The sequence below is a fragment of the Bos mutus genome, chromosome 5 (genome assembly GCF_027580195.1).
Source record: "Bos mutus isolate GX-2022 chromosome 5, NWIPB_WYAK_1.1, whole genome shotgun sequence".
NCBI classification, from domain to species: Eukaryota; Metazoa; Chordata; class Mammalia; order Artiodactyla; family Bovidae; genus Bos; species Bos mutus.
In genome coordinates this window covers 108,893,622-108,920,831 of record NC_091621.1, presented here as the reverse complement: position 1 = coordinate 108,920,831, position 27,210 = coordinate 108,893,622, and the positions used below count along the sequence as shown (strand labels likewise).

General features: G+C 41.5%; 1 protein-coding gene across 2 annotated transcripts in view; it reads left to right on the top strand.

Moving 5' to 3' along the window:
- Positions 1 to 7,006: 7,006 nt before the first annotated feature.
- Positions 7,007 to 27,210, top strand: part of GRAP2 (GRB2 related adaptor protein 2) — a 68,682-nt gene continuing 48,478 nt past the window's right edge. For both annotated transcript variants that reach the window (XM_070371540.1, XM_005899455.2), the window contains exon 1: positions 7,007 to 7,235. The gene's annotated coding sequence lies outside the window, so the exon portion shown is untranslated. The remainder of the gene's footprint in view (positions 7,236 to 27,210) is intronic.

The following is a 27,210-nucleotide window of genomic DNA, read 5'->3' as shown; positions in this document are numbered from 1 at the left end:
CACCCCCACCCCCAAATGAGACGCTACTACCTGAGGGGAATGTCCAACCACCTGGCATCTGGGCCTTTTCCCTGCCAAACACCAGGCCGGCCCCCCGCAAGCTGATCCGCCTCCTCCAACCAGGCCGGAGAGCTCACGCCCTCCCCCACTTCCGCTTCCTCACTTCCGGCTCTTCACTTCCGGCCTTTCCTTCGGCTGATGCCCGCTACTCCCAGGACTTCGAGGAAGGGAGACGCCTCGGGTTAAAATAATCCCTGCTTGTGGCTATCCAGCGGTATGAAGGCAGATGTCTTCCTTTTGTGATCAGTTGGGGTGTGGCACTGCCTAATCCTTCAATGAAAGAATAAATTTTACAATCCGTGTTATTAGTCTAATTTTAACTGACTGGAAACGTGATCTGAAGGACAAAGAATATAATCTCTAGTAGTAGTCTCTAGAGATGAAAAGTAATGGGAAATGACTGAGTGCTTCCAGTGAGGGCCCTGGGTACCCCTGATGGCTAGTCATTGAAACAGTCAACTGATTTTCACTGAGCATCTAAAGCATCAAGGACTCAGATAGAATCGAGTTCGATTAAGTTGACAGGCTAGTGGAGGTGACAGGCACCATCACAGAAGATTGTGACAAGGTATGCATAGCATAATGAGAGAGGAGAGACCATCTGATTCTACCAAGGAGTAGTTGAGGGCAGCCTTGAGAGAAGAATTTATATCTGAACTGATTCTTAAAGGATGACAGGAGTTCACTGCATAGACAAGAGGAAGCCATTAGAGGCAAAGGACGCATCATGTGTAAAGGCTTGAAAGCTGAGAGAGCCTATAATCCTGGTAAAACTGCAAGCTCTGTAGCTACCATGGCAGTCACAAAGACTGTTAGTGAAACAGCAGAGGGAGGTGAAGTGGCAGAGGACAGTCAGATCATGAAGCGCCTTGTCTGTACTGCCAGGTGGGTTTTATCCAGAAGGCAATGAAAGTGTAATCAAACCTATGTTTTAAAGAACCATGGTGGCTGTGTGGAATACTGACTAGAATGGACGAAAACACATGTAGAGAATAGGAAAATGCTTAGTAAATGAAAGTTACCTTTGCTTTTAGTTCCTACTGCTTCAATCATAATTACTATAATAACAGCCTACATTGTTGATACTGGCATGTAGATGGGTAAGTGTAATATAAAATGATAGGAAATACGAAAGAAATTGGTGCATTATAACCAATTTAGCTGGCTGTAATATAGAGTAATGAGAGCAGAAGGCAGAGGGAAATTGAAAAGATGGTCTGGAAATGGGTGGTTCAGGACCTTGAAGGCCATGATAAGGTGTTGGGCTTTATAAAGTAGTGAGAAATAAACCAAAAGTGCTTTTTTTTTTTTTTGCATTGAGTTATAGTTTATGAAGATTTTCATATGTATATCTTATGTAAATTTTAAAGGAAGTCTGAAATATAGGTGATATTATCCCATTTTATAGGTAAGAATGCTAAGTTTGAGGAACATGCATTCATTCTTCATTAGAGCCAGGCACTATGCTGAGCCATGGGAATACAAGAAGGTTACAGTCCAATAAGGGAAACAGGAATAAATCAGTAACTGTGATAAATTACTATGATAAAGGCAAACATAGATTGATCTGAGAGTAAAAAAGGAATTTTTCTAAACAACATGGTTAGGAAAGGCTTTCTGGAGGAGTTAAAACTGAGCTGAGTTTGCAGGAACAAATAAGTTATATGAATTGTCCAGAAATATTCAGCTAGCAAGGATTTAACTGGAACTTGAACCCAAATCTCCTGTATACACTTCTATGCTCTTTCCCCTATGCTGAGAATCAATCTTTTGTTCTTAATGTTGAGCTCCATTGACCTTCTCAGTCATGAATTTAACTTTTGTATTTTGAGAAGGTCAGAGATCTCAATTTTTTCAATTTAAACCTATTCATTTTCTTCTTTCAGAACGAATCTCTGAGTGTGTTCAGAAAATTAGATTGCAAGCAGAACAGAGGGACTGGAAAAAGAACAGAATTTTATAGTGAAAGTGAAGTCGCTCAGTCGTGCCCGACTCTTTGTGACCCCATGGACAGTAGCCTGCACCAAGCTCCTCCATCCATGGGATTTTCCAGGTAAGAGTACTAGACTGGGTTGCCATTTCCTTCTCCAGGGAATCTTCCTGACCCAGGGATCGAACCCAGGTCTCCTGCCTTGTAGACAGACACTTTTACCATCTGAGCCAAAGTGATGAAGGTGCCTTCCCTGGCAGTCCAGTGGTTAGGACTTCACCTTCTAATGCAGGGAGTGCAGGCTCAGTGCCTGGCTGGGGAGCTCAAGTCCCTAAAACCTAAACATAAAAATGGAAGCGATATTGTAACAAATTCAATGAAGATTTTAAAAATGGTTCACATAAAAAAAATCCTAAAACATAAAGTGATAAAAGTCATAACCAAAGCAGAAGCCATTGTTGTGGCACATAATCCACTCCACTCATTCTCCTTTGACACACGTTTGTGTATGAAATTATAGCACAGAAGCTATTGGACTTGGCTCCAGATATATCTGGGAGTCTACAGTGACACTCGAGTTTCTTTTTGGGGTGACTCTGTGAATGGTGGTTGCTAGTTTCACTAAGATAGGAACCTAGTCTGAGGAGCAGATTTGGCAGGAAAGGTGATGAATTCTATTTTGGACATTTTGAATGTGAGGTGAGGTGTCTGGTGTGACCAGGTGAAGATGCCCAAGAGACAGTTGAGTAGAAAAAATTGGGACAAAGGGAGAGTATGCTGGGCAGGGCTCATGAACTTGAGAATATTCAGTACATACATAGGTTGTGATTGAATAGGCAGATGGAAAAAAGAGAACAACACAAACTCAAAGACAACAGTCCCATTGTAGGTGGAGAGGCTGGTAGCAGTCACTGAGTGGATCAGACAGGCAAAAGGCTCACATGCTACCCGCTATGGAATTAACTCTGCTGAAGTGACTATGGTTTTTCCAGTGATCATGTACGGATGTGAGAGTTGGACTGTGAAGAAAGCTGAGTGCCAAAGAACTGATGCTTTTGAACTGTGGTGTTGGAGAAGACTCTTGAGAGTCCCTTGGACTGCAAGGAGATCCAACCAGTCTATCCTAAAGGAGACCAGTCCTGGGTGTTCATTGGAAGGACTGATGCTGAAGCTGAAACTCCAATACTTTGGCCACCTCATGCAACGAGCTGACTCATTGGAAAAGACCCTGATGCTGGGAAAGATTGAGGGCAGGAGGAGAAGGGGACGACAGAGGATGAGATGGATGGATGGCATCACTGACTCAATGGACATGGGTTTGGGTGGACTCTGGAAGTTGGTGATGGACAGGGAGACCTGGCGTGCTGCAGTTCATGGGGTCGCAAAGAGTCGGACACGACTGAGCGACTGAACTGAACTGAACTGAAAGTGACATGTACAAAGAGATGTCTGCTTTCCTCCATTTGGGGGCACCATAATTTAGTTGCAATACTGTAGCATCAAGAACATAGACATCATTTTGCCCCAATAACTTGGTGTGGGTTTTAATTTATTTCCTGAACTCACAGTTTTATAAAAGTGAACAAAACTTTCTTCAGTTGGCTTCCAAGACATTACTTCTCCTTCTCGTCTCCTTGGCTGGTATCCTCTCATTTCTCTGACCTCTCAACTTTGGAGGGGTCAGTTCTCTGCTGTGTTCATTTCCGGGATGGTTTTATCCAGTCTCGTGGTTTGCAACACCCTTCTCTCTCTCAACAACTGTCAAGATTTCATCATCACCCCTAACCTGTGTTAACCTCCAGACTCAGGTGCCTAACTCCCTTGATACCTCCACTGGCATGTCTCACAGACATCTCAAATTTAATACATCTAAAAGCAAACTCCTCATCTGGTCTTCTAGACCTTCTCACCCACAGTCTCTCCTGTCTCAGTGAATGACACATCCTTGCTTCTAGTTTCTCAGGCCATGAACCTTGGGGTCACCACTGACGCCTCTCTTTGTCTCTCATACAGCCTGTGATATCCATGAGTACACCTGTGACACAGAGTGGTTACTGATTCTGGGTTATGTGTGCTCCGTAGGTAATAAATGGTTTATCAATGCCATGTTCTAATACACAATAAAATAATCCTATTTATGATTCCAGACTTTTTTGTTACCCTGTATATTAAGAATTCAATACTTCCCACCATCAGTCCTAAGTCACCATCATGTCTTGCCAGGATCATGGCAGCAGCCTCTTACCTGCTCGCCCTGCTTTTTCTCTTGCTTTATTACAGTCTAATCTCAATACAGTGATCAGAGTGAGCCTTGAAAAGCTTAAAACACAGTCCCTGGTGGCTCAGCTGTAAAGAATCCACTTGCAATGTGGGAGACCTGGGTTCGATCCCTGGGCTGGGAAGAGCCCCTGGAGAAGGGAACGGCTACCCACTCCAGTATTCTGGCCTGAAGAATTCCATGGACTGTATAGTCTTGGGGTTGCAAAGAGTCAGACATGACTGAGTGACTTTCACAGAGCATATCACACCCCAGTTCAAAATCTTCCACTGACTCCCATCTCAAGAGTAAAATCCAAAGACCTTGCCATGGCCATTGAGGTCCTATGTATTCTGGTCCCTACTCCCGCTCTGACCTCCATCTCTACTCTTCTCCACCTCACTCACTGCATCCACCTTCAGGCTTTGCTCCTGCTAGTCCAGATATCTGAAAAAGCTATTTCTCCCCAAAAGCCACCAGGCCAGATCCCTCGCTTTGTTTTGGACATTGCTCAGATGTCTTTTGATCTTCTAATTAAATCCCAACCCCACTTCAGCCACACAGTCTGTGACTCTTGCCCCATTTTATAATCCTCTTTAGCAGTACCACCATCTGACACACGTATTATTTCTTCCTCTACCAGAATGTGTGATCCAGGAGAGCAGGGACTATGTTTTGTTCTCTGATACATCCCAGCACCTGCAACAGACCTAACAAGGAGTAGGTGTACAAACGTTGTCTATTGAATGAATAAAAAGAGAACGTTTGAACCCATGCTATTGGATGAAGAGTACACGTTGAACCATGAAGTTAAAGTTAGTGTAATTTTACATAAGAAGTTCTGATGCCAACAACAACCTCTCAAAAGGAACTGTTGAAAATTTTTAAATACATATGGTTTCAAACAAAATTTTCTCCATGGTGGATAAATTCAGATTTCATATATTCCTTAATCCTCCCAAATTTGCTGATTGGGACACACTATTCTGAGTGTCCCTTGATAGTGAGGACCAAGTTGCTGACAGTCTCACATGAGAGTTTTTATTCTTAGGTTCTGCCTTTACACTAGTTCAATTACAGAACTGCTAGGAAATTAACCACTAAAGGAGCCTTGCTTCCTGCCCTATTGCTCTGTACCACGTCTGCCGATCATTACTTACTACTGAAAGAACTTCTCTGTGAGGTTTTCCTGTTCTGCACTCTGCCTCATTCTTGGATGAGAAGGGGTTGTGTTCTGTGTCCTGGGGGCGGTGTCCGGAGGAAAAGCAGCTACATCGTTAGGGCGAGTGCTGAGGACACCATGGTGCTTCCTGTACAGCGCTAGTCAACAGTCTGCTTTCTCCCCAATTCAAAACCACTGGCTTGGAACAAGAGTTGTGGCCAGAGAATTCCAGTGTTTGAGAACCAAGGATGAGGTCATCAGGCATAACGATGATCCCACCAAGAAGGCCCTTAGACCTTGGAGACTGAAGAACCCTGAGGCCCATGTGGAGATGTGATTGTTTTAAAATTGGGCACATGTTGTTACCTTGAAACTTCTGTCTTTATAATGTGTGGAAGTAGTGGGGACCCTATTCAGATGCAACTTGGATTCAAGAATCTTTGACAGACTTGCATGAATAAAGAGAAAGCCCTCTATTACAGATTTAAGAGGAACAAATTACTTCCTTTAAGTCATCTGACCAATCGTTTGCTGAGCTCCTACTATGATCAAATACTCAGATTCTTCTTTTCTATTTCAATAAAATTGTTGAGTGATCATAACCAACATTTCCACCCCCTCCCCCCAAAAAACAAATCTTGAGCAAGGTTTAGGTATAAAGGGGCAAAGAGAAAAGGATACCATTCCACAATGTGGAATAAGTTCAAATTCGAGATCCCCAAGTTGTCTTATCTGATTAATGCTGGAACATCTTGTCAGCCAACATTTCCATCTTTATTTTGGGTCTGGTCCCCCGACTCTGAACAGTGCCTCTTAGCAAGTCGCAATATCTCTAATTTTGTGCAAAAGATGCAATGTTGGCAATCCATTTTCTAGCAAAAGCAGAGACAGAGGAAGAGGCCTTAGCAAGTTACACTTGGTCTAGGAGGAAGGAGCTGAAAGAGGCGCGTGAGCTACAAATCTGAAGGTAAGAACTAAGGAAGTTGAAGGTGATAAAAATGTTAGGCCAATGAAAAAAGTCTTCAAATCCCAGAAATATTTTAGTCCAGCCTATTAAGGAGAAAATTAAATTCCCCAAATCTAAGTAACCAGCCCCAGCTCGCACTTGGTTATGGCAAAGCTGGGGTTGGAACGCATCTTGGTTTTGAGTTTTTCTTCTTTCTTTTGTTAGGGGTAGTATTAGGGGCTAAGGGTAATATTATGGGCTGAATACACTAAAAAAGCTTTTTTTTCCCCTGAGATTTGAATGATGTGAGTGATCCAGGATTCTGTTAAATAAGTTCCCCTAAGAAGTCCTAATGTTCTTCCAGATGCTCATACCTGCTTGGAGAAAGTGCATTTTCCTTAAGACCAGCAGTAACTTGCCAATGGACCATCTCTAGGATTAAAAATTTTCTTATGTGAACATAATCGTTAGGGGCAAACTTGTTAAAACTGAAACCAAGCATAAAGAAGCAAAAGTGTTTCAGTGAACCTCCTGCATTTTAGTTCAACTCCGGCAGCAAGAAAACAAAACCACATAATCTAAGGCTCACGCCCAACTCTCTGAAGCCCCATATCTGCTAGTTCCTGTGTGGTTTGCATACAGACTGCTGGGCTGACTGGGGGTAGTTTGGAGGAGGGAGTAAGAAGTCGGGGAGGAGGAGGCACTCAATGGATCTGCGAGCCTGTGCCCTGGTTTAGCGCGCTATGTGGACGACAGCCCAAGGTGGATCTGGACTCTGAAATGCAGTCATTTTGACGTCGGAATTCAGCTTCCTTCTTGCAAGAGAGGATTCTGACCATTCGGTGCAAAGCCATAGACTCAACCTCTTCTCTTCTGAAAGGTATGTCTTTATGCAACATCAGTCTACACGCTCTAGAGGTCTCAGATTTTTACTATTTGCAGAATGTTCTCTTGGAGTCAATCTAATTAAAATGAATCCCCTGGGCTCTGTAAATATTGGTTTTAATTTTCAGCTCATCAGCTAAGGTCTCTAAATCTTTTTCTGTAACAGTGTTTGTAGTGGTAGGATTCAACTTCCAGTGAATGAACTAGAAGACTTGCTCCTTTCAGCCAACGTTATCCAAGAAGACTCCACTAATTGGCTTCTGAGCCATCTCAGGGAAAGACTCTGGACCTGGGAGTACAAGGGTGGAATTCCCCTTCACCAGTGTCAGCATTTGTTCCGAATTGGCGTGGGTGTGGGAGGTGGAGGGCAGAGTAGCAATGAATGAACACAAGTACTGCATGGTCAGGATTTGTTCCTGGGGCTTGCATTTCTACTTCTGTTAGTGTTTATGTTGCCTATATGTTGCCTTTATAAAGAACCCCAGGTTGAGTTCCTTTACAAAAAGAAAACTGTACTTTGAAATGAGATTTGAGAGAGTGCTGTCTATATTTATCCCTTTATTAACAGTTAACACTGTGTCCCTAAGACCGTCTTCAGTTCAGGCATAAAATCTGAATACAACTCTTTGACACCCTACTCTTTGAACCTGAGGATTGAATATACCCACCAAAGATTAATCCAATTTAAAAATATCATGCTTACATATCTGGAATTAGATCTTGTTAATAAAGTATATGTAACTTCATCTGTACATTACTGAAAGTATACAACCCCAGATGAATTAAGAGAAGGGAAAAATGTTTAGGATCTAAAACTCCAATAGAAAAGATTACATTTGCTCATGTTCTGTCATCTGAGGGTGGGAAACCTCAGGTTGAAAAATGTTTCATTACCTACAACTGCATTTATCATAGATTTATTAGTTTTTCAGTGGGTCCTCTTTTCTTTTCTCTTCTTTTTTTCTTATTTTAGTTTCAGAAAGGACTGAGTATAAGCGTATTCTGCTTTAACAACCCAGTATTGTTTATAAAACTTCACTTTTATAAAATAATTTTAAAATGATCCTCTTTACAAAAGGATTCATTATTAAATAAGGAGCACCAATAAAATTGAGAACCATCTAACTGTATTTAAATTTCAAATTTTAAAAATTTGATTTGTACCCTTTTGGAGAACTGGGAGTGGTTTTTTGGGTAAAGGGAGACAGTCCTATATCATTGAATAAAACTATATTTTTAGATTGAACTTAGAATGTCTCCCATATAGTAAACTGTAATCTGATTCTCCCATTATAATAGATTTTATTTTTTTTTAATGACTTTACTGAAGCATAGGGGAAGGAGGTGATCGATTTGTTCAAAATGAAGAAATATCTCTATTGCTAATATAATATCCTTTTGAATATCTTTCATATCTTAGGCCCTAATGAAAATCTTCTATCTTTTTTAAAAATTTCAATTGTTCTACATCTATTTCTTAGGGATATTGTAAGAATAAATGAGTTAACATAGATATGAAATGGCTTAGGAAAAAGGTGCTGTGAAAACACAAGGTGATATCAGTATTAATGATTTCTTTGAATCTTGATCATTTTCTTCCCACCTTTTATACAAAATATATCTGACTTACTGCCTGAAGCCATCTCTTTTATGTCTTTGCCTTCTGGAGGGGCTGAAAATGAGCCTACTTCCCACATGTTTATTGATTCTCAGAGAATAACACCTGTAGGTTTTGGTGATTTGCAGGGCTTGTGCCTGAAACAGAGCTTGCTTCTTTTCCTCACTCAGGAAAAGTCTACAACCACTCCAGTATTCTTGCCTGGAGAATCCCATGGACAGAGGAGCCTGGCTGGCCACGGTCCATGGGATCGCAGAGAGTCGGACACGACTGAAGTGACTGAGCACGCACGCATTTAAACATGTGTTATTGTGGGTGATTCCATTGGGATTTCTTAAACAAGTTATAGTTGATACTTGATTAGTCTGAGGAACAGAGGCTTCATTTTTGTGCAGTCATGAAACTCAAAACTTGGTGAAGAATCTTTATGGCCTAAGTTATTTGAATCAAAGGATGAGACCGACTGACCCTCCTATTTGTCCACCTCAAGTACGTAACTCAGCATGTCTTGATCTACAAAGGAACAACACAGCCTCCTGTGCGTGCATCTTTTTTTGACCTCTTTACAGTTTCTTTGGAAAATGTAGCCTCATTTAACAAATGAATGTTTATTAACACATTGTACATTTACTACGTGTCAGGCCTTGTTCTAGGCACTGAGTTCTCTTCGACAATGTTAATATTACATTAGGTTTCAATGAACCAATGAACCAATGGGATATTCAGTAAGTAATTTTTAGAAGACAGATTAAAAAAATAAATCCATTCACAGCAAACATTTTGTAATTAAAAGAAATTATTACTAAGTACGTGAAGATTAAAGTCTTAAACTGCCCTCCAAAGAAGATATAAGACCTACGTCTTATGAACAAAGTGAAGAGAATGTCTAAACATAAAGAAAAGTTGAAATATTTGTACAGTGAATAATTCCATACTCACCTCCTAGATTCAACAGCTGCTAACTTTTTGACATATTTGTTCCACCTATATGTATCTCTTTCTAACTACTTGTAAGTTACAGACAAAATGATACTTCACCCCTAGATAATTCGGTACACATCAAAGAATAAGAACATTCTCCTACATAACTGCAATGCCATCATTATACCTAAGAAGATGAACAGTGATTCATTAATATCTAGTATCTAGACCATATCTAACCTTAACCATTTGTCCCCCAAATGTCTTCCATACCTTAAAAAAATTAAGATCTAATTTTTTTTAAAGAAAAAAATATTTTTTTACATGAAGGCTTCATGTCTTTTATTCAACGTTAGTGTTTTTGAAAAGGTTAGGTGTTGTCTTGTTGAATGTTCTAATTTGTTTTTGCCTAGCGGTGTCATTTAATTTGTTCCTCTATCCTCAATATTTCCCATAAACTCCAAATTAGAAATAAAGCATTGATTACATTTCAATTGAACGCATTTTACAAGGTGCTCCATATTGTATCTCAACAGGAGACACTTAGTTCCAGATTGTCCCTCTATTTGTGACACTCAGTTTGATCGGGGCTCAAGGTAGTGATCTCAGTTCAGGGATCCTTTTGCAATTAACAAGTAGTCTGGCAAGATAATGCTTAGGCTTTGTGATGATATCCTGTTTCCCAACAAACCTCACTTAATGGCTTTAGGTGATAATCCTTTCCTAAATCAACTATTTGTTTGGGGGTCATATACATTTTCCGTATACTTTGAAGAAGGATTAGACATACACATTCATTGTTATCAGCAGCCACAGCAGATATTTGAGTGTTTTGTTAAGTTCAGGTAATAACAACCATGATGATGATGATAGTAATAAGTAACACTTACTGAGAGCTTGCTGTAGGTCTAGGTTTGAGAGCCAATCCTTCAGTTACTAACTAGGCCAATTGGGACAAGATACTTAGTCTTTCTATGTCTTAGGTTCTTTAGCTATAAAATGAGAGTGATAATGGTAGCTATCTTATCATACTGTTTTGAAGATTAAGTAATTTATACACATAAAGTTTCTGACACAGTATCTGTTATTGCTATTTGCCAAGAGCACTGTACCAGTGTTAACTCATTTTGCTTCTCCTAAGGGCGCAATGAAGCAAGGGCTAATATTACCCTTCTTTTGTAAGTGAGGAAACTGGGGTGCAGAGAGTTTAGGTCACTTGCACAAGGTCACTTAACTAGTATATGGTAGAGCCTTGATTTGAACCCAGGTGGTCTGATTCCAGAGCATTCTCTCCAAAGGCTTCTGACACATGGAATGAGAAGGAACAGAAATGGAACTGAACGAAAAGCAGCTACAGCCTGCCCCTACCCTGGCATCCTATCACCGCCCAAGTTTTAAGTTCTTTTGAGTTATTCAAAACCTGAGACTCTTGCTACCAAAATATATTTTAGGTTTTGTTCATCTGATAATAGCACTCTAGTAAGCATAGATGAGTATACTTATTGCAATTCTATAGTTTCAGGCTCTGTATAAGAAAGTCTAAGAGAAAGAGATAATGTTAAGACTGGAAAATGTAGAACTATTCAGTATAAAGGAAGAGGAAGGGGAAAAACTGAAAGGAATAATACAAGAAGGGAGTTATGAGACCTCAGAGTCTTGGGGCAGAAGATGACATTTTGATACAGTCAAGGGGAGAAAATGCCTCTCGTTTTTTACATTACTGTACTGTGTAAAATTTTACCACTAAAACACAAGAGTATAGCCATTGTCAGATTTATAAAAGACCACATTGGATTTCTTTATGGGATGATGGATGAGTCTTGATAGTAGGTAACTTCTCTGGTTGGTTATCTCGGTCACTCAGACATTCCATAAGTCAGTCTGTGTCTTTGGAAATACATAACTGCACGCAGAAAAGGCCTCACAAACCATTGGTCCCTACCCCTTCATTAGCATTAAAAAAGGATTCCAGTGCTGTCTTATTCACTCCTTCTATTGCTGCTACAGAAAGCTCTCAAGTATGATTTTCTAAAGAGAACTAAAAATAAATGAGAAAAAAAGTCCAACATTAATGTTTTTACGCATTTCCAACACAAGCATTGCTAAATTGGTCCTGCCTTTTTATGTTTTTAATGAAAAGCAGGCTAATTGATCAACTGGTCAAGAATAATACTTTTTCATTTGTTTTTCTCCACACCTCTCAGCCTTCCAGAACCACAGGCTTAATGTGGCAGCCTACAAATGGTTTACGATTTGTGTCTATTGTCTGGTGCTTTATGGGAAAACACTGGAAACACACTGCTGGAAACTCTGTAGGAACTCAGTAAATAATAAGCAGATAGTTCTCTTGCTAAATATGATTTTAAAGAAAAATCTTAAAATACCTAGGACATTCTACTAAGGAAGTACACTAGTAGGGAAAAAAAAAACCTGGTTGATTTATCATTTGAATTTTCATCTTCATTTTATAAGTTATAGACTTTTAGTAGTTTAGGGAGCAAAGCATGAGGTCAGATTAATTCCCCTCTCCCGAACAGATTTGTATTCTAAAAATGTGGATTATTGAATTGTAAAGCTAGCAAGGAGATCCCAACTACACATTAAATCTAAGAAAATTGTCATATTTTAATACATTATATCAACCTTTTACATTGATCATAAACATGTTGATATCCACAGCACAGAGGTTCTTACTGGTGGTGGTGAGGCTAAAGGAGCAGGGGAGTTTCAGAGACACATTTAGGAAGCTGATGAAAGCTATAGAAGCACCAGGGGTGGAAAAAAATATGCCTAGCATCATTCACACACACCTTTACACAGAATATTCAGTGGCTCATGGACACTCCCTGCCTCCCCCTCCACCACCGCCAACAGTGTCCATCCATATATCTTCAGAAGGAAAAACATGCTTTATATGGAATTCTTTTTTTTTTAACCTTACCTTTTTTTTTTTTTTTAACCTGAGCCTTATAAAGTTTTAAAAAGCATTTTCACACATTATCTCGTTTGATCTGCCTATGATCTGTGAGGCAGGCAGACCACATATTTTGCCTCTCATGTTGCAGAGTGGGAAGGGCAAAGCTCGCAAGTTTAAGTGAGTTGCTCAAGGTAATTTTGCTAACGTCTACCAAGACATAGTACCAAGGCTGTGAAATTGTAGCCAGGGTTCCTTCTCCCACACTGGTCTGGGCACAGCATCAAGAAACTCTTGACGTGGGTTCTGGAAATCTGAATTCTGGCTTTATTGGAAATTACCTGCGTGACCTTGAACGTGACACTATAACCTCTCTGGGCCTCAGTTTCCTTCTCTGTTGAGTGAGAGGTTAGACCACATGTTCTCTGAAGCCCCTTCCGTTCTCTGTTGCAAACTATCTCATCCTCCTGCAGTCTGAGAGCAGAGAAAAATGACCTTTTCAGTGACAGATGGCAAGAACTTTCACCCTTCCCTGTAGGTCATAAGAGCTGGTGTCCGGTTCAGATGGGTTCCTTTCCAATGTCCAAATCCTGTTAGAAACTAGCAGCATGGATCCTGCTTTTGTGGGCTACTTGTGTGTCGTGCCGCTGGTTGCCTCCTTTTCCTGCAGGGCTGGCAGTCTCGCAACAATTTTGCTCCAACCCTGTGCTCTGCATCAGACAGACGTACCACGGTATTTTATGATCCCTCTTGGGTAGTTCAGGATATGATATGGAAATAAAGAATGCTGATGGACTTATTTGGGGCTGATAGAACTTATCCTTCTAAAAAGGTTATTTCTCTTGAAGGACGCACATCTTCCACCTGATTTTTCATCACTAACAGTTATTTCCTTTAACGTCTCTGAAATGTGCTTGGAAATTGGAGTTGAGAGAGAGCTAGCAGCACTGAACACAGATGCCCTGAGACGAGAAAGGATGTGACCAAACCCTTTCTTTTGGGAGATGGTTGAAGAATCTTTGAGTCAGTATAATTAGGACAAATTTGTGTGTTAGCCTTTGTTTCAGATTTCTAAAAAGTGTCCACAGTGCATGGATATACAAAACCCATGACACAGCCCCAGTTTTATTTTGGACTTCTCCAGGAAGATAAAACAAGCAGAAAATTCTCATGCTTTGGATGTCAGTAAACCAGGCTTTTGTAATATCAGTTGTCAAACGGTGGTGACTCAGAATCAAAGTTCTTCTACGCATCACAGGAACCACCCTGCTCTTAGTCTTCTGAAGCATCTGAGCCAAGAGCTATTAGCACAGACAGACTGGCTACCCCAGCAGCCAAAAAGGTGTCAGTCTCTATTTGTGATTAACAGCCAATGATAAAAAATTGGGGGCCCTGTCCTTTTGCTCACTGCATTTTCTACCTGAACGTCAGGCTGGAAAGTGGAATTGTATTAGCTTCTTGCCGAGAAGTGTATAATTTGCTCTGTCCCATGTCAGGTCATTGGACTGTGGGAGGTAATACTGTCCAGTGACACGAGTGGCAGAGCATGAACTTGGCTTCTGTGTTCTGCATTCTATTCTCAGCTTCGTGGGTGACTCAGAGTGCCCCATCCATGCCTCTGTTCTTTAAGCCACTACACAGGAGACTTAAGAAGAGCTGTGCATCGTTACCCCCAAAGATGTTTTTATCTTTGGTATAATATAAATGTGCAACCTCTCTTTTTTAAAAATGCATACCAGGGTGCTTTCTCATTTAAACTCATTTGTGGAATTTCTCTGTCTGAGATCAATGTTGTTAAATAGACAACTCATTCATTTTATAAACCAGAAGCTGTGTGATGTTGTGACTTGACACCGGTATACATGTACTTGTGTGCCTGGTTGTGTCTGACTCTTTGCTACCCTTGGTACCCTGCAAATATCCAAGTAAACAAAGAAGGAGATGTGTGAAATCGAAGAATCTCCCAGCTGGAGAGTAATTCCTAAGACCTGACACAAGGAAGATGGGGCTCTTAAATAGTGGCATCGACACAGAACTTTTTTTTTTTTTTTGGCTGCACCTGGATTTTTTGTCTCCACTGTGGAGTATGGGATCTCTAGTTGTGATATGTGGGATCTAGTTCTGTGACCAGGGATTGAACCCAGGCCCCCTGCACTGGGAGCATGGAGTCTTAGCCACTGGACCATCAGGGAAGTCCCCTGGACACACAACTTTTATTTTGAAATGCAAGATGTAGGGAAAAGTAAGATTTACTATACTAGCCAACTTTGTCAGCTCATATTATTTCATAAAGCAAAGGGTCAATTACGTGTTGTTATCATCAAGAGAACATACTGTAATGCTTTGTCATGTAGGCACTATAAAAAAAATATCACCTTGTCTGGTTACTTTAATTCATCTTTTGGCTGCCGTCAGCAGATATCCCCTCAGTCCCTAATTCAAGGACCCAGATGTACTGAGAACATTTAGGGTAATCAAAACAAAAAGAAAATGGGGCCCTTTCCTCTAAAGAGCTAACAAGCTATTAGGGGATCTAGGACGAGTGAAAGCAAATGCTTCCGCAGTGCCACCTCCTGAGGAAGAGGACTCAGGTGGGGCTTTGGAGGGAGGGCTTCCTGAAGGAGGTGGTTCTGCAGGCAGAGGAAGATGGCTTGGCAAAGGGACATAAGCTCTTCGCACTTCAAGGACATTGTAGGAGGAACAGAGTCTTCTTTGATGAAGACCTGTTTACCGTGCAAAAGACAAAGAGTCAAGAAGGCTCTTGGGATCCAGAAAGAAATTAAACTTGTGCTGCTGGAAACTCTACCTCAGACTCTTCTCAGATAACCTGTTCTTTTTTACTTCTCGTCATGTCCCCTTAACATCTTCTTTTTCAAGCATAAATATCCTTTGTTCTTTCAGCTATTCCTCTTGTGATGTGGTTTTACATGCTCTCATCATTTTAAGTGTTTACCTCTGGTGGACTATGATGTGAGGCATCTCTTAAATCATGGTGCTCAGAATGGGACAGGGCTCTCCAGGAGTGGTCTGACCAGTGCAGAATACCATGGAATAGTAACCTCCCTTGATCTATACCCTATACTTCTATTAATATGGCCCAAGATTTGCATTAGTCTTTTTGGCACTCAGTTAGTATGCTGACTCATTCTGAAACTGTGGTCAACTCATACCCATGAGTTCCCATGCTCTACTATGAAGCCAGTTCGTCCTTATTCTGTACTTACATTATTGGTTTTTTTTTTTTTTTAAAGAAAAGAAAGAAAACCCTAGGCACAGAATTTTAAATGTAGAGATATTTAACTCTATTACACTTGATCCAAATGATAACAACCCATCAATATATTGATATTTCAGAGCTAGAGTGTTAGTTCTCCTTCCCCAAGGTGAATACTTATCTGCTGGCATAAGGGCAGAGCTAGTCTCAACACTGGCCTGAAGAGATCTCATAAGGGTCAGGACTTTATTATCTACATGTTTAGACAAACTAGTGAGCCTAAATCTTTCTAACTGTAAACTAGGAACAAATGTGAATGGGCCTTTCCTTACTGAGGATCTGCAGCAGTGAGTCAGATGTCTGCAAAGCTCCAAGTCAGAGTTACTCAGAGGCAGAGGAAATTTTTATATCAGGCTTTCGGCAGCTTTCAGGAGATTTGATTACCCTGATCGCTATACATTACAGTAAATAGCACTCATTTTTTGCAACTGGTTTATAGCCATAACTGAGTTATCTGATTCGAGGTTGCATTAACTTCATGTGGTGTCAGTATAATTTCAGCACGGAATAATTTGTCATTTGAGGCAGGTTCACGAATCTGTTTCTTTGCAAGGCCCCATTTAAAATGATCCTCCTTTCTCCATCCCCTTCCCTAGGCCTCCGCACCCCTAGCCTCTTCCTCCCTAAAACAAGGACTATGAAAACCTTGAAGTTCAGATTTGCATCAGGGTTTTGGAAACCTTTCCAAGTTCTGCCAAACTAACATAGCAGCTCACCAGTTTTTGCAGGTAGCTTGTATAATATTTATAATTTCAAGCGAATAGAAATGTCACATTTCAAAACGCATCTCTGAGAGCTGTTTTATTCTTTACAGAAAAACGCAAGAAACAGTCACATTTTTCTAGACTGTTCTTCTAATACAAATTTTAATCTTGCTCTCATGACCTTGTAACTATTACGATTCAAATAGCCCCTCCCCTACCTCTCACGAGTGATTTTGTTCTGGGGCCTTGCTGCTCAATGGAAGGTCTGGGAACCCGTGATATTGATACCACCTGGGAACCTGTTAGGACTGAGTATCAGATCCTGCCTGAAACTTGCCAAATCAGGATATGAACGTTTAAAAAAGTCCTTTTGTGATTCTCCTGCACAATAAGATCTTAGGAACACTGACCTAGAGTGAAGGGATTTCATCTCACTTTACCCCTTATGTTGTTAAACAAACCTTAACAAAATTCTATTTGGTGTTTATTACTAGTTTTGTGTTGTTAGTAGTCGCTTAGTCATATCTGATTCTTCTGTGACCCCGTGGACTTTAGCCCACCAGATTCCTCTGTCCATGGGATTTCCCAGGTAAGAATACTAGAGTAGGTTGCCATTTGCTCCTCCAGGGGATCTTCCTGACCCAGGGATTGAACCCCAGTCTCCTGCATTGGCAGGCAGGTTATTTACCACTGAACCACCTGGGAAACTCTTTTTAACTAGCTTAGAGCAGAGTTCGGAGAAGGCAATGGCAACCCACTCCAGTACTCATGCCTGAAAAATCCCATGGATGGAGGAGCCTGGTAGGCTGCAGTCCATTGGACACAACTGAGCGACTTCACTTTCACTTTTCACTTTCATGCATTGGAGAAGGAAGTGGCAACCCACTCCAGTGTTCTTGCCTGGAGAATCCCAGGGACGGGGGAGCCTGGTGGGCTGCCATCTATGGGGTCGCATAGAGTCGGACACGACTGAAGTGACTTAGCAACGGCAACAGCAGCAGAGCAGAGTTGTTAAATGTTTACCAGATTTAAACATTCCGACTTTTCCTCAAAGTATCTATAACTGACTTTAAAATGCTCTTGCCTTTCTGGGTTCTTGTAGAGCAAGAATTCTCAAAAGGGGGTAATTTTCATTCTTCTTTTGTTTTTGCCATGCCATGTGGCATACAGGATCTCAGTTCCCCAACCAGGGATTGAACTCATTTTTCCCTGCAGTGGAAGCACAGAGTTTGAACCACCTGACCGGCAGGGAAGTCCTTACGAAGGGCAATTTTGAAACACCCTCCCCATCAGAGACATTTGGCAATGCCTGGAGACATTTTTGTTTGTCACAATTTGGGGGTGGAGGAGAGGGGCTGCCTCTGGCATCTGGTGACTAGAAGCCAGCAATACTAGTTTTGGACCCTATAATGCACAGAATACCCCCCACCATAAAGACGGAACCAACCGTACATGTCAATAGCAACGAGATTGGGAAGGCCCATAGCAGAGGTATGTGGTTTGTAGAGAGGGACTCATGTGTGCAACGGTTCACAGCAGGATGCAGGAAAATGAAGCCATGTGGCGTGTCATCACCTGATAGGAGAAGAGCAAGGGGACTGGTAGTGGCCTGAGTTATGACGCTGGGAGCCTGGGGGTGGGAGGCCGGCGAGCAGAGAATCCAGCCACAGATGAGAGGAGAGATCTCAGAGAGCTTGTCGCCAATGCTCTGTGCACAGACTGCCTAGATAGCAGGGTTGCGGTTCAGAGACTGGACATCAAGTCTGAGCTGGGGGTGGGGGGTGGTATTGCTGAAACAAAGCTTCAGTCCTAGACTGGATACGTTATGTGATCCCAAAATCACATTAGACCTGGAAAGCAAGAAAGGATTTCCGGTGTTATCATAGGAAGACTTGGGTGGATTTCTGGTAAATCCAGTAAGAGATAGACTTAGGTGCAAGGCAGAACCCCACTTGTTAGAACTGGACACCTCAGAGCCAGCCTAGCAGCAGGGGATGACCTGATGACAGTTAGCTGAGCTCTTAGCTAGAGTGAACTTTTTAAATCCCTTCCAACCAAGAAGAGCCTTAGGGCTGAGAGTACAGTGTGGCTGACTTGCAGGAAGAGGTCAAGGGCTTCCAGCTATGGAGTAAGGTGGACAAGAAGCAAGTCGGCTCCTGGCATTGGCTGCTGAAAATTCATAGGATAAGAACTGGCTAGAACTTGAGAGATCCTCTGAGTCATTTCCCTACTGCACAGCACCTAACTCATTTCAGAAAGGTGGCCTACTCTTCAACTGTAACATTTTCAAAGAAAGATTGCTTTAAAAAATTTTTTTATTTGGCTGTGATGGGTCTTAGTTGTGGCACTCAGGATCTTCGTGGCATCATGCGAGATCTTTCGTTTTGGCCACGGACTCTCTAGTTGTGGCACATGAGCTCAATACTTACAGCAGGTGGGCTTAGTTGCTCTGCGGCACGTGGGATCTTAGGTCCCTGACCAGGGACTGAACCCATGTCCCTGCATTGCAAGCTGGATTCTTAACTACTGGACCACCAGGGAAGTCCCCCTAAGAAACATTTATTAAGGACCTGTGTTGATGCCTTATAAACCATCTAAGTCAAAACTGCTTCTGCATTCCTAATCTTGTACCTCCTTACCAGACGTAAGTTGACTTTCTTTCATCCTACCCTTCATATGCTGTGCTTTCTAACATTCGGCAATGGTAAACAAGACCAACTTACCTTCGCAGCTGCCAAAACCAGCCTTCCCTTCTCCAAGCTCTTTAGCTCAATTTCCCTCAATTTCATTAGCGTGTCACCCTGAGAGTCTCTACCCAACCTCTTAATCCCTTTGTTATTCTCTGGACCCTCTCCAAGTGCTGCCTGTTTGTGATAGACACCACCAAAATGTATTTATTAAATATACACTGTATGTGTGGACTGCCCTTTTGACAGTGGAGGCAAAGGAGACAGAATAGAAAAGGATATACATGGTTTTGTTGGTTTTTATCTGTCTCTTTTCTCTCCAAGGAGGTGTCCGTCTTTGCCGAGTTCATAGTCCGGCCTTGGAACAACAGTCCTTAGGCCAAGTTCCTTTGTAAAACTTTAGTTGTCCTGCAAATGCTTTCTCTGTGACCTTCACCTAAGGACAATAGAGTGCACTATCATATAAAATAGGTCTGATGTGACTTTAACTGTAAATAAAGCTGGGATAAATGCATTTGTTCAGTTCCAGGGAAGGCATTATACTGCCACGTGGATTTTCTTTCAAATAAGCTGCAAAACAAAGTTCCTTTCCACATAAAGGGATTTATTCAACTGAATGCACTTGCCTTGTTGCAACTGGATTAATTTCATTTCACATCATGTCTCTAAGTAGAAAAGTAAACTGATTTGCAGCAAGCTAAATGGATATGTTGATACATCCTACGTCAGTAAGATTTATTCCAGCTAGATTACAATCACAGTCCATTGGTTGCTTTAGCTTCTATTAAGTAGTTGCAAAAGTGCACCATTTCAGTGTGTGCACTGAAAAACAGTTTATCAAAGTCACGATATATGGGAATGCTATAGAATGAGAGAACATGCAGATGTGTAAAGTGAGAAAAATGTTATAAAAAATTTGTCACTCTATATCCATGTTCAATATTTTTATCCATGTTTTTATATATTATTAAATATCCATGTTCTAAAAGCCACCATCTTAGATTTTTGAATTGTGTTTCTCATGGCACCATTCGATATACACGCAAGCCAACACTTGGTGAACAAGGGTGAACGAGTATTGGCCATGGGCTGGCTGGCTGTTCACCGCAGCGCCAGGGACCACCGCCCACCCAGTACCGGACCCCACCCCTCACCCCATCCTGTACTTCCTGTTGCACTCTTGCCTCTTCTGTGTCTCTCTCCATTTCCGCAACTGCTATCTTACCATCCTCCTGGGATTCTCAATCTCTATCTGTTTTAGGACCCTCCTTTCATCTCTCCCAAATTGCTGACTTTATCTTGGCTTGTGCTTCTAGCACAATAAAGCTCCCAGTGGAAATCTGTCTGATTTCTATAGCTAGTAGCTTCTATAACCAGTAGTTATTTTCAAAAGGAAATAGCTTCTGGAGATGAGTCTGTGGTGTCACAGGGCTGTTATATGGATCAAATGTAATAATGTGTATTAAAAAAGCCACTTGTAAACTGTAACATGCTCTCTGAAAGTAAATTATTACTGGATTATATGACTTTAGGGTTTCAAAAGCAGCTGGATGATATATAAAAGTTCAGTAAGACTTGGTAACCCAGTTGGAAAAGAAAATTAGAGAATTTGGGGCATTGAACCCTTCCATCAGTAAGCTAGAAGTCTTTAACATTTTTTACAGTCAAAGCACACCCATCCCATTGAGAACACACACTCTGGTCCAAGGACTGTGTCTGTTCACCATTCTGGAACTAGGCCTTCACTCTTACCTGAGTATCCCCACCCCCCATAGTCACCTTTCGAAATGCCAGCCAACCTTCAAAGGTGAGACCCAAACCCGGTCTCTCTCCCCAGTTCTTCCCCAGACAGAATTCATCTCTTTGTCCCCAGCACTCCAGTTCAGTTCAGTTGCTCAGTCATGTCTGACTCTTTGCAACCCCATGAATCACAGCACACCAGGCCTCCCTGTCCATCACCAACTCCCGGAGTTCACTCAGTTTCACGTCCATCGAGTCAGTGATGCCATCCGGCCATCTCATCCTCTGTCGTCCCCTTCTCCTCCTGACCCCAATCCCTCCCAGCATCAGAGCCTTTTTCAATGAGTCAGCTCTTCACATGAGGTGGCCAAAGTACTGGAGTTTCAGCTTTAGCATCATTCCTTGCAAAGAAATCCCAGGGCTGATCTCCTTCAGAATGGACTGGTTGGATCTCCTTGCAGTCCAAGGGACTCTCAAGAGTCTTCTCCAATACCACAGTTCAAAGCATCAATTCTTCGGTGCTCAGCTTTCTTCACAGTCCAACTCTCACATCCATACACTTATGTCAGCCTTAAATTATGTATGTGGGTGTCCATCTCCCTGTGACTTGCTGAAGAACACAGCCATCCTAGCGTTTGTCAGGCCCACCCCTCCCCAACAGCTCAAAGTAAAGTGGCTAGAGGATAAAGCAGAGAATTCCACGGGCCAAAAATGTCCTACAAAAAAGCTTTATCCCTGGAGGCTGGTCCCAGATACAAAAATGTCCTCACTTGAGCAACTAACTGTAGGACCCTCTGCAATGAAACAAAGTCTATTAAATAGACATAAAAAAAACCCTGTGAGTGGAGGGTACATGGAGGTTTCTTACTCTTTTTCATACTTTTCATTTGCATAGTTCATGTTTTTAAATGAATATAAAAGACCCCATCCTATTTAAAAGTTACTGAATTGAATAACTTATTTTCATTCTAACTTGATTTTCAGCCACAATGTTTTCCTGTAGTTTAAATGAGAAAAGCCATCCTTCGCATCCCAGCTTAGCTATATTTTATCTACTGAATACGGTACCCATTCAGATCAATAGCCCATGGACTGTATTCTACACAATTCCACCTTGCATTGCACCCGTAATTGAAAGGAACTCGGTGTGCAAAGTGTGGGGCTCTTGGAGAATGAAAAGTACTACCCTTTAGCACATTTTAAAAAATCCTTGGGCTGTTCTATTATTTTAACACTTTACCTTTGGCAGAGCAGAAAGTCTTTTTTAGGAATCATCTCTAAAATGATTAACCATGTTACTATTGCCAAGTACACATTAGGTGCTCAATAAATATTTTTAAAATAAGTGAAAATACTGTGCCCTTCAAAACAAAAGATAACTCCAGTCATTTCAAACAGACAGCAATGGATATGGTTTCCAGCTGTTGCTCTTTTGTGTTCATTAGAAATCATAGAAAAATGGAAATTTGTGGGAAAGATCAAACCTTTTATGAAACTGCATTGATGAGCGCAGATTGTAATTTTGTTTATAGTGATTTAATGTACAGTTGCTTGAGGGATTTATTGTTATCACGGATTAAAGCTGTGTTGTTACTATAATAGAAGATTGGCCCAGAGCCCTCATCTGATGCCAGCTCTTCAGCATTGCCTCTGTTCTTTCATCAGCAGCCCAGTGCACTGCCCTCCCCCCAGCTTTGTGAGCTACAGCCCTGGCACAGACCCCTCACTTAAAACTCCAGCCAATTTCCCTAACTACACACTTTCTCCCTTCACCTGCCAGATGCTTCTTGTTCTGAGACTGCACCTTGAAGTCGGAGGCTTTCAATGAGTTAAAAAGGGAAATATAGAATTACCTAGCTTATCAGTATTTTAAGTATTCTTGTAGACTTAAATGAGAGTTCTTGTACAAAACCACTTGAACTATTTCTTAAGATATGCTAATTTTTTTTCTCTCTTTGATTGAACTGTTGACCTTCTGGGTATGTGACTGGTTATTACCTCAAGTATGTTTGGAACTTTCTTGCCCTAACCATTCTACAAGGTAATTAGCGTGAAGACATTATTGTAGGAGCATGTCACCTTGGGCTGGGATCTCACTAATAGAGCAGAACTGTGCCTACTCTGTGCTCCAAAAAATCTCTAAGAAAAATCCACAGCATTGAGGGAAAGGTTAAAATTGCTGATTTCGTGGGCTGTCTCTTACCCATATATTTAATTTGTAGAAGGATCCAAACATAGGGAGGATTGTGGTTCTTCTGTTTGAAAAATGAAAGCAACTCTGTTTTCTCAGAACTCCGCTTATGCAACGTGGCTGCTCTCACAGCACTGGGTCAACCAAAACCAAAATAAGACATTTCAGAGCTCTTGCTTCCCCACCACCTCCCTCCAACAAAGAAATACATAGCATTTGAGGATATAATCCCATGCAATGACAGATGTTACAGAGAATGACTGTCCTCTGGGAGGTAATTAACATATATGAGGAAACTGAGGCCCAGGGAGGTGCAATAACTCACAGGTAATCCACATTCCTTCTTGAGCTCTCCTGTCTCTTCCACTGTAGAAGGAGCTCTTTGCTTTCTGAATTGAAAACCATTTCATGTTGCCTGCTCAGTTATTTCAGTAAATGCTCCTAAGTTTGGGACCCATCCCAACTGTTATAAAACCTTATATGAGTAATAATGAGGCTCTTCAATCCTAGGATCCCCAAGGTGATCATTTCTAGTTCATCGCAGGGCACTTTGGATGCCCAAGTCAGACCCTAAGTGATGGGACAAGCCTGCCTGATTCTACCATCTGCTTCATTTATAAGTCTATAATGTGTCAATATGCAGTGATGTGTCACATAAACAATAATTTCTCATTATTATAATAACATTTTTCTTTACTAGCAACAATATTTCTGACCTGATCTGTTCTTGTCCTGGCTGCGTGTGCAAGCCAAGCCTTGTTTGCCTCTGCAACGTATTAATAATGTATTAATTATCTTCCCAGTGCTGCCCCAAAAAGGAACAGAGAGGATTTATCTAAATCATGAAACATGAAATGAAGCTAACACTGCGTTAATTATATTTTAGGGTAGTCTCAGCGTTAGGTAGGGTAGCAAAATTTTGGCCTAATTTTTGACAGAAGATGGAAAGCACTACTCAATTAACAAGGCATTTGTTTAGTACCTACTGTGCACAAATTTCAAGAGACTAAGAGGGAGGGAATTGGCCAATTTAGTTTTATAGTCTTAGTTCAAAGCAATAAAGGGTAAGGTAATATAAGAATTTTGGTTTAGTGTCAATTAGCTTAAGTATTAATATATTAGACTGCACCATTCAAAACTGACAATGTCTGACAGTTTTTTTTTTACCAAAAGAAGTGGCAGTTTCATATGATTCAGCCTAACATTAAGGGACTCTTGTCATACTGTATCAGCTTCTAAAACATCATAGTGCTCACTCTATTTTTAAATGAAATGATTCAAGTTGAAGCTGTCATTATTAGAAAATCAGTAGAAAGTAAATATAGGTCAGGGATTTGACTCCCGTTTCTCATATTCATTTATTTTTTAGACTCAAAAGCAACATATATTTTGTAGTTTTAAAGTGATTTGGGGAGGATTGTTTCTTTGTTTTTACTGCCTTAGGGAATTCTGTTGATTGGGTTGAGTCATGGACGCTGCTACTTGTTCTTCAAGTGATATTCCTCAGCTCAGTTCTTCAGGCCATTTCCTTTATGATCTTCATGCAAAACTACCTATCTCCCTGCTTCTCTGCAGACATGTTTGATTGCAGAACTCTCTGCTTATATATGTATATATATTTCTTTATGAGAGATAAAAATCTTAATATCCAATTTTGCCAATCTGTCCCTGAATAACAGATTACTGATCAGTCAGAACAGGTTACTGCATATGTATTTCACTAACAAATATTTATCAAAAATCTATTTTGTGCAAGCAGTGGAGTGACTCTCTGTCAAATATAAAGTTGTATGAACAAAGTGCATGCATTAATATACATATAAACTTCAGTTCAGTTCAGTTCAGTCGCTCAGTCATGTCCAACTCTTTGCGACCCCATGAATCACAGCACTCCAGGCCTCCCTGTCCATCACCAACTCCCGGGGTTCACCCCAAACTCATGTCCATCGAGTCGGTGATGCCATCCAACCATCTCATCCTCTGTCGTCCCCTTCTCCTCCTGCCCCCAATCCCTTCCAGCATCAGGGTATTTTCCAATGAGTCAACTCTTCGCATGAGGTGGCCAAAGTATTGGCATTTCAGCTTCAGCATTAGTCCTTCCAATGAACACCCAGGGCTGATCTCCTTTAGAATGGACTGGTTGGATCTCCTTGCAGTCCAAGGGACTCTCAAGAGTCTTCTCCAACACCACAGTTCAAAAGCATCAATTCTTTGGCGCTCAGCTTTCTTCACAGTCCAATTCTCACATCCATACATGACCACTGGAAAAACCATAGCCTTGACTAGACGGACCTTTGTTGGCAAAGTAATGTCTCTGCTTTTTAATATGCCATCTAGGTTGGTCATAACTTTCCTTCCAAGGAATAAGCGTCTTTTAATTTCATGGCTGCAGTCACCATCTGCAGTGATTTTGGTGCAAACTAAATACCAGGAACCACTCTTAGCCTTTGACTTTTTAGTCTGTTTAACCCTACCCAAGATAGGTACATGGTTATATCCTTTTTAAAGATGAGGAAACTAAGGCCAGAAGAGGTTAAGTGTGCTTCTATCACGCAAACCTTTGACCAACCATTGTTCTGGTTATTGTGGAAACCCGAGGTTAGGAAGCAAGTGCTTTTCCCAGACCATGAAATTACAGTGGGACAAATTAGCAGTGACTTCTGATGCCCTAAAATGGTAAATAGCAACACAGACCGACCTGTGCACAATGACACAAAACACTCATGCCTGTCACCCTGGGTTTCCTCCCAGCTCAGAACACCCCTCGAGGCCCCGGGGCACATGGGGACGCATGCCACACGCGCTGACCAGAGCTTTCTTGCAGAGTCACATCTTACCCCAAATCTTATCACAACGCTGCCGACTGTCGGGCTCTATCAAGAAAATGTGCACTCATCTTCCCGTTATGCCCAACGTGTGAACACTGATAACACATCTAAATTCGAAGAAAATCAACAGAAGTCATCTCAGTCAACCTGAAAAATCTAGTGACTCATTCACACCTTTTTCACAGGGCTTCTGCGGGCACTGGCTTCTCCTGAGCCAGCCTCCAGGCTCCTGCAGCCCCAGAGTAGCTCAGGGCTGGAGAGCTCGGCAGGTCAAATGAGTGCTGACTCTCTCCTGCACAGACGGCAGGGTTGCTCAACCAGCGGCCCCTGCTCTGTGCTGCCGGTAACCCCATCGCTTCTGTCCCCCAGGCCTGCTGAACAAGGTTGCCTTGGGAAAAAGTAGCAGGAGGAAGATGCTGGCTTTTCAGCCCCAAGAATAAATTCCATCACTCTGAAAGTAAAACCATGATATCTAAATTTGATTCGACTTATGTCAGGTCTGATAAATACGTGCACACATGTAGATCCTTAAACCATGTACGTCGACTCCCCAAAACAAAACCACTTTCTCATCAGGAAGACAAGGTCTGGTAGACCAGTTCACCAGAATGAAGAACAGAAAAATTTTATTTTTTTTGTTATTGGATTTATTTTTTGGATATTCTAATTTACACATATACATACACACACACACACACACACACACACACACACACACACACACACACATTGGTATAATCCAGCCCACAGGACAGTTAATTGCCTTGGCAAGGATGGACAATTACGATTTTGTTTAAATTTAAACTGGTCCCATTAACTTAGTGAGCTTGGCTTTAGGCATCCATCCTCAGATGGATTTCAGCCTCAAGCCGGCAGTAAGCAGAGTAGGTGGGCTTCCCTGGTGGCTCAGATGGTAAGGAATCTGCTTGCAATGTGGGAGACCTGGACTCAATCCCTGGGTTGGGAAAATCCCCTGGAGGAGGGTATGGCAACCCACTCCAGTATTCTTGCCTGGAGAATCCCCATGGACAGAGGAGACTGGTGGGCTGCAATCCATGGGGTTGCAAAGAGTCAGACACGACCGAGTGACTAA